Raw genomic sequence first — 8954 nt, 5'->3', positions numbered from 1 at the left:
GATACAAATGGGCCGATAGTTATATTTGTTCATGTTCATTACATTACGTATATGATTCTGATTCTGAGTATGAAAACATAGGCCAGTATATTCAACAATGAAAGCATATATTCTGTATCAAGAAAGTGTATATTCTGGTTCTAGTAACATTTCAATACTAGATTCCTATACATATATGCACATTTCTCTCAATAACATGTGAAATAAAACTTGTTTTTCCTCTCTTAGTGTCTATTCTATTCAGTCTATTTGGGAGGCCCTTTATTTTTTTTTCCTCCATTTATTTGGTGGGCCTATGTTCTTTGGTGGCTGTAGCCCCATCCGCCCCATGGTTAATCTGTCCCGTGGTCAATCCTCCCCTGCTGTGGGGTATTAACAGAGTAAATGCCAAGAGGTTGCTTCCCCTGGCTAGCGAGTCTAGAACTAGGGGTTTAGTCTCAGGATAAGGGGTCGGCCATTTAAGGCTGAGATGAGGTGAAATTTCTTCACTCAAGAGGTTGGTGAATCTTTGGAATTCTCCACTCCAAGGGCTGTAGATGCTCAGTCGTTGAGTATATTCAAGGCTGAGATCGATAGACTTTTGGACTCTAGAGGAATCAAGGGGTACGGAGATCGAGCGGGAAAGTGGAGTTGAGGTCGAAGATCAGTCATGATCTTATTGAATGGCAGAGCAGGCTTGAAGGGCCATATGGCCTACTCCTGCCCCTAATTCTAATGTTCTTGTAAACTCATTGGCTGAGCCAGAGAAGCCAATGAGTTTACAAGAGGTCAGCTGATCTCTGCCATGGCAGCACTTGGGTCTTCAGAATTGGCCTCAGTACCAATACGCTCCTGGTCACTAACCTGCTGGAAAGTTCCTGTGTGCATCACAGGTAACAACAACCTGCATTTATATAGCAAAACATCCCAAAACAGGTAAGGACAGAATTGTGCTTGGCTGTGATTCCCTCCACGGTTGAATATACCGACAGCAGTACTATCACTCGCTAAATAGTAAGTTGTCGGAGGGCACTTATCCCAGTGAGATGTCTTAAGAAGGTGAGACTAGTGGAATAAAATGCACAAGAATGGCCAGAGTGATCTCCTGGACTAGTTTCGATCGCCTGGATGGGTCGGAGAGGAATTTTCCCAGATTTTTTTCTCCAATTGGCCTGGGTTTTTATCTGGTTTTGCCTCTCCCAGGAAATCACATGGCTTTGGTTGGGGTGGAGTGTAGAATGTTTCAGTGCAAGGGGTGTCGCAGTTGTGTGGGGCGGATTGATTGGGTTGGGTGTTCTTTACCTTTCCTCCATTGTTCATTGTTCGTAGGTTTATATGTAACCTTCAGGGCTGCTGACCGAGGGCCGTGTGACTCTTTGTCAGCCGGCGCGGACACGATGGGCCAAAATGACCTCCTTTCTGCACTGTAGATTTCTATGTTCTAGAAGAATCCTATTGAGCTCCATGATGGCTCAGCCGGTGAAGGCAGTGAGCAACTGAGGACGCCGAGTTTACGAACCGTCTGGTTGAGCCTGAGATAGTGGCCAGGGAGGGGGATGGAATTGGCCAGTGAGGGAACAAAACTTGTGGCAGGGGCCGAAGACAATGGGTTTGGTCTTCCCGATGGTTAACTGAAAGAAATTGCAACTCATTTAGCGCCGGTGGTCGGATAGAAAGAGAGATTGTGTGTTGTCCGGGCTCACACAAAAAGGACGAGTAGTTGGGCCTTTATTGCAAAGTGGATGGAGTATAAAAGCAGGGAAGTCTTACTACAGCTATATAAGGTATTAGTGAGGCCACACCTGGAATACTGCGTGCAGTTTTAGTATCCATATTTACGAAAGGATATATTTGCTTTGGACGCAGTTCAGAGAAGGTTCACTAGGTTGATTCCAGGGATGAGGGGGTTGACTTATAAGGAAAGGTTGAGTAGGTTAGGCCTCTACTCATTGGAATTCAGAAGAATGAGAGGTGATCTTATCGAAACGTATAAGATTATGAGGGGGCTTGACAGGGTGGATACAGAGAGGATGTTTCCACTGATGGGGGACACTAGAACTAGAGGGCACGACCTTAGTATAAGGGGCCGCCCATTTAAAACAGAGATGAGGAGAAATTTCTTCAGAGGGTTGTAAATCTGTGGAATTCGCTGTCTCGGAGAGCTGTGGAAGCTGGGACATTGAATAAATTTTAGACAGAAATAGACAGCTTCTTAAATGATAAGGGGATAAGGGGTTATGGGGAGCGGGCGGGGAAGTGGATCTGAGTCCATGACCAGATCAGCCATGATTTTATTGAATGGCGGAGCAGGTTCGAGGGGCTATATGGCCTACTCCTGCTCCTATTTCTTATGTTCTTATGTATCAGAGGGTACTTCTGCCACTGTACCCCAGCAAGGAGCCAACATCAGGAGAGCTGGGGAGCAAATGAGCAGAAAACAAGGATCTAAATTGTGCAATTGTTGCTGTTCCCGCCACTTTGCTTGAGTGAGAGTTTCCCTGTTTACTGTAACTATTACTCAGTAACTGTAAAGATGACTTCATAAAACAATACAGCACACGCCACCTGCTGTATTTTTAGTTATTTTTAGCTGGGGTAGTCACATGGTGCTGTATAACCACACGAGGGAGTCCTGTGCTTCAAATTTAAAATTCTCATCCTCGAGTTGAAATCCCTCCATGGCCTTGCATCTCCCTATCTCTGTAACCTTCTTCAGCCCTACAACCCTCGGAGAACTTTGCGTTCCCCAAACGTTGACCTCTAGTGTATCACCATCCTCTTCGCCTTCAGCCGCTTCGGCCCTAAGCTCTGGAATTCCCTCCATAAACCTTTCCGCCTCTCTTTCCTCCTTTAAGACACTCCTTAAACACTACCTCTGACTAAGGTTGTGGGTTCAAGTCCCACTCCAGACAGTTGAGCACAAAAATCTAGGCTGTCACTCCAGTGCAGTACTGTCTGTCCCACCTGTGACAGAAACTGTAATTCCCGTATTGGACTGATCAGTCACCTAAGAACTCACTTTTAGAGTCTTCCTCAATTTCGAGGGACTGCCTATGATGATGATGCAGTGCTGAGGGAGTGCTGCACTGTCAGAGGTGCCGTCTTTTGGATGAGACGTTAAACCATCAGATGGACGTAAAAGAGCTTATAGCACTATTTTGAAGAAGAGCAGGGTGTCCATGCCAATAGTTATCCCTAAATTAACATCACTAAAACAGATTATCTGATCATTGTTATTTGTGGGAGCTTGCTGTGCGCAAAATTCGCTGCTGCGTTTCCTACATTGCTACCATGACTACACTCCAAAAAGTACTTCATTGGCTGTAAAGCGCTTTGGGACGTCCTGAGGTCTTGGAAGGCGCTATAAGGTTTTTTTTCTTTCTTTTGGTCACCCTTTAAATCCAAGGTGCGGTGCTGCGCACGCGCAGTATGGGAGCAGTGAGACGTTCAATTTAATATTATGCCAACGTCATCACGTGCCTGCATATATTTACATAGATAATTACCACAATTGTGGCAGTAGGTTTCGAATTAAAACAGACAAAGTAACAACAGCGTCACCAAGTAACCTACAGGGGGTATGCGTCTCCATCACAACAGCCCGTGGCAATGGAGACTGTGCGGGCCACCCTGACATTAAAGGGCTGTGCTCGGGACTATGCTCCGCCCGGCTGCTCTATTCTTCGATCCTTCTGGTTCAGCTATGTGATGAGTGGGTTTCAGCACGCGCATGCGTGATATGTGCCGTCCCTTTTGTTACGACAGGGCACATGACCCGTCTGACCCTGAACCGGTCGGATTCATTGTTGTGAAGTGTTCCTACCACACAGATGCGGTCGTTTTTTTGTGTTGCCATATGTTGGCTCCAGTTTGCAGTTGTATGGTTATTGTAATCAGTAATTATTATATTGTTTTCTAATTTCTGTAACCCAAACACTTACATAGCTAAAGGGTACAATTTTAAGGTGGGCTGCATGGAGACCTGAGGGTGTACGTGCACAACTCATTGAACATAAGAATTAGGAGTAGGCCATTTGGCCCATCTTGCACTGTCCCTATTGATACATTTGCACTATACTATTGACAGGTTAGATGCAGAGAGGATGCTTCCCCTACCCCACGTTAAAAGAACTCATGCACAGGCATCTTCCACTCTAACATGAAGTTCGGGACATGGAACGTCAGGACCTTCATGGGGCATAGTTACAGGGGTTGCCCATTTAAAACGGAGATGAGGAGGAATTTCTTCTCTCGAAGGGTCGAGAATCTTTGCAGTTCTCTACTCCACAGAGCTATGAAGGCTGAGTCATTTAATATATATATTTAAGGTGAAGATAGACAGACCTTTAAGCGATAAGGGAGTCAAGGGTTATGGGGAGCGGGAAGTGGAGTTGAGGCCAAGATCAGATCAGCCATGTTCTTAGAATGCCCAGTATGCCCCCCAGCAGCTACACCAAATCTCCTGCTCCTATTTCTTATGTTATCCCTAATTGCCCATAACTTGCTAGACCACTTCAGAGGGCAGTTAAGAATCAATCACATTGCTGTAGGTCTGGTGTCACATATAGGCCAGAACGGGTAAGGATGACAGATTTTCTTCCTTAAAGTACATTAGTGAACCAGATGGGTTTTACGACAATCCAGTAGTTACATGATCACCATTATGATACTAGCTTTTTATTCCAGATTTAATTAATAACTGAATTTAATTTCCCAGCTGCCGTGGTCGGATTTGAACTCAGGTCCTCAGTTCATAGAAACATAGAAAATAGGTGCAGGAGTAGGCCATTCGGCCCTTCGAGCCTGCACCGCCATTCAATGAGTTCATGGCTGAACATTCAACTTCAGGTGCAGGAGTAGGCCACTCCTGCTTTCTCGCCATACCCCTTGATCCCCCGAGTAGCAAGGACCTCATCTAACTCCTTTTTGAATATATTTAGTGAATTGGCCTCAACAACTTTCTGTGGTAGAGAATTCCACAGGTTCACCACTCTCTGGGTGAAGAAGTTCCTCCGCATCTCGGTCCTAAATGGCTTACCCCTTATCCTTAGACTGTGACCTCTGGTTCTGGACTTCCCCAACATTGGGAACATTCTTCCTGCATCTAAACTGTCTAACCCCGTCAGAATTTTAAATGTTTCTATGAGGTCCCCTCTCATTCTTCTAAACTCCAGTGAATACAAGCCCAGTTGATCCAGTCTTTCTTGATAGGTCAGTCCCGCCATCCCAGGAATCAGTCTGGTGAACCTTCACTGCACTCCCTCAATAGCAAGAATGTCCTTCCTCAGGTTAGGAGACCAAAACTGTACACAATACTCCAGGTGTGGCCTCACCAATGCCCTGTACAACTGTAGCAACACCTCCCTGCCCCTGTACTCAAATCCCCTTGCTATGAAGGCCAACATGCCATTTGCTTTCTTAACCGCCTGCTGCACCTGCATGCCAACCTTCAATGACTGATGTACCACGACACCCAGGTCTCTTTGCACCTCCCCTTTTCCTAATCTGTCACCATTCAGATAATAGTCTGTCTCTCTGTTTTTACCACCAAAGTGGATAACCTCACATTTATCCACATTATACTTCATCTGCCATGCATTTGGCCACTCACCTAACCTATCCAAGTCGCTCTGCAGCCTCACAGCATCCTCCTCGCAGCTCACACTGCCACCCAACTTAGTGTCATCCGCAAATTTGGAGATACTACATTTAATCCCCTCATCTAAATCATTAATGTACAGTGTAAACAGCTGGGGCCCCAGCACAGAACCTTGCGGTACCCCACTAGTCACTGCCTGCCATTCTGAAAAGTACCCATTTACTCCTACTCTTTGCTTCCTGTCTGACAACCAGTTCTCAATCCATGTCAGCACACTACCCCCAATCTCATGTGCTCTAACTTTGCACATCAATCTCTTGTGTGGGACCTTGTCGAATGCCTTCTGAAAGTCCAAATATACCACATCAACTGGTTCTCCCTTGTCCACTCTACTGGAAACATCCTCAAAAAATTCCAGAAGATTTGTCAAGCATGATTTCCCTTTCACAAATCCATGCTGACTTGGACCTATCATATCACCTCTTTCCAAATGCACTGCTATGACATCCTTAATAATTGATTCCATCATTTTACCCACTACCGATGTCAGGCTGACCGGTCTATAATTCCCTGTTTTCTCTCTCCCTCCATTTTTAAAAAGTGGGGTTACATTGGCTACCCTCCACTCTATAGGAACTGATCCAGAGTCAATGGAATGTTGGAAAATGATTGTCAATGCATCCACTATTTCCAAGGCCACCTCCTTAAGTACTCTGGGATGCAGTCCATCAGGCCCTGGGGATTTATCGGCCTTCAATCCCATCAATTTCCCCAACACAATTTCCCGGCTAATAAGGATTTCCCTCAGTTCCTCCTCCTTACTAGACCCCCCGACCCCTTTTATAACCGGAAGGTTGTTTGTGTCCTCCTTCGTGAATACCGAACCAAAGTACTTGTTCAATTGGTCTGCCATTTCTTTGTTCCCCGTTATGACTTCCCCTGATTCTGACTGCAGGGGACCTACGTTTGTCTTTACTAACCTTTTTCTCTTTACATATCTATAGAAAGTTTTGCAATCCGTCTTAATGTTCCCTGCAAGCTTCTTCTCATACTCCATTTTCCCTGCCCTAATCAAACCCTTTGTCCTCCTCTGCTGAGTTCTAAATTTCTCCCAGTCCCCAGGTTCGCTGCTATTTCTGGCCAATTTGTATGCCACTTCCTTGGCTTTAATACTATCCCTGATTTCCCTTGATAGCCACGGTTGAGCCACCTTCCCTTTTTTATTTTTATGCCAGACAGGAATGTACAATTGTTGTAGTTCATCCATGCGGTCTCTAAATGTCTGCTATTGCCCATCCACAGTCAACCCCTTAAGTATCATTCGCCAATCCATCCCAGCCAATTCACGCCTCATACCTTCAAAGTTAGCCTTCTTTAAGTTCTGGACCATGGTCTCTGAATTAACTGTTTCATTCTCCATCCTAATGCAGAATTCCACCATATTATGGTCACTCTTCCCCAAGGGGCCTCGCACAACGAGATTGCTAATTAATCCTCTCTCATTACATAACACCCAGTCTAAGATGGCCTCCCCCCTAATTGGTTCCTCGACATATTGGTCTAAAAAACCATCCCTTATGCACTACAGGAAATCCTCCTCCACCGTATTGCTTCCAGTTTGGTTAGCCCAATCTATGTGCATATTAAAGTCACCCATTATAACTGCTGCACCTTTATTGCATGCGCCCCTAATTTTCTGTTTGATGCCCTCCCCAACATCACTACTACTGTTTGGAGGTCTGTACACAACTCCCACTAACGTTTTTTGCCCTTTGGTGTTCTGTAGCTCTACCCATATAGATTCCACATCATCCAAGCTAATGTCCTTCCTAACTATTGCCTTAATCTCCTCCTTAACCAGCAATGCTACCCCACCTTCTTTTCCTTTTATTCTATCCTTCCTGAATGTTGAATACCCCTGGATGTTGAGTTCCCAGCCCTGATCATCCTGGAGCCACGTCTCCGTAATCCCAATCACATCATATTTGTTAACATCTATTTGCACAGTTAATTCATCCACCTTATTGCGGATACTCCTTGCATTAAGACACGAAGCCTTTAGGCTTGTTTTTTTAACACCCTCTGTCCTTTTAGAATTTTGCTGTACAATGGTCCTTTTTGTTCTTTGCCTTGGGTTTCTCTGCCCTCCACTTTTCCTCATCTCCTTTCTGTCTTTTGCTTTTGCCTCCTTTTTGTTTCCCTCTATCTCCCTGCATTGGTTCCCATCCCCCTGCCATATTAGTTTAACTCCTCCCCAACAGCACTAGCAAACACTCCCCCGAGGACATTGGTTCCGATTCTGCCCAGGTGCAGACCGTCCGGATTGTACTGGTCCCACCTCCCCCAGAACCGGTTCCAATGCCCCAGGAATTTGAATCCCTCCCTGCTGCACCATTGCTCAAGCCACGTATTCATCTGAGCTATCCTGCGATTCCTACTCTGACTAGCACGTGGCACTGGTAGCAATCCCGAGATTACTACTTTTGAGGTCCTACTTTTTAATTTAGCTCCTAGCTCCTTAAATTCATTTCGTAGGACCTCATCCCTTTTTTTACCTATGTCGTTGGTACCAACGTGCACCACGACAACTGGCTGTTCTCCCTCCCTTTTTTAGAATGTCCTGCACCCGCTCCGAGACATTTGTTCATTTGTACTAGGCCTCTGGATTATTAGTCCAATAATATCCTAGTTCACTATACTACCATTTCCTTAAATGTACTGCAATAAAAATAGAAAATGCAGGAAACACTCAGCAGAATCTGTGGAGAGAGCATTTTCTGTTATTATTTCGAGATCTCCAGTATTTGTAGTACATTTGAGTTTCAAATCGCACATTGGTTGTAAATCGTTTGGGATGTCCTGAGGTTGTGAAAGGCGCTATATAAATACAGGCGTCTTTATCTTATTTCCGTCTTCACTTCTCCTCTCATCCATGGGCCATGTCGTAATGTTGCCTAAACTCTTGCTCGCACTTTCTCCATCAATAGACTCGTTTTTATCAATGTCCTGCTTGCTGGCCTTCCATTCAACTGCTAATTTGTTTCCTTGATGATGATGATGATGATAAGAACATTAGAAATAGGAGCAGGAATAGGCCATACGGACCCTCGAGCCTGCTCCGCCATTCAATAAGATCATGGCTGATCCGATCATGGACTCAGCTCCACTTCCCCGCCCGTTCCCCATAACCCCTTATCCCCTTATCGTTTAAGAAACTATCTATTTCTGTCTTAAATTTATTCAATGTCCCAGCTTCTTACAGCTCTCTGAGGCAGCGAATTCCACAGATTTACAACCCTCTGAGAGAAGAAATTTCTCCTCATCTCTGTTTTAAATGGGCGGCCCCTTATTCTAAGATCATGCCCTCTAGTTCTAG

General features: G+C 45.1%; 1 non-coding gene across 1 annotated transcript; it reads left to right on the top strand.

The window, feature by feature from the left end:
• The first annotated feature begins 3665 nt into the window (after positions 1 to 3665).
• On the top strand, positions 3666 to 3764 carry LOC139235222 (small nucleolar RNA U13). Its single transcript, XR_011588438.1, has one exon. It is a non-coding gene; the product is annotated as a small nucleolar RNA U13 (small nucleolar RNA).
• Positions 3765 to 8954: the final 5190 nt, after the last annotated feature.

The sequence above is a fragment of the Pristiophorus japonicus genome, chromosome 22, assembly GCF_044704955.1.
Source record: "Pristiophorus japonicus isolate sPriJap1 chromosome 22, sPriJap1.hap1, whole genome shotgun sequence".
In the NCBI taxonomy this organism is placed as follows: Eukaryota; Metazoa; Chordata; class Chondrichthyes; family Pristiophoridae; genus Pristiophorus; species Pristiophorus japonicus.
The sequence above is the reverse complement of the archived record's forward strand: the minus strand, read 5'-3'. Positions and strand labels throughout refer to the sequence as shown.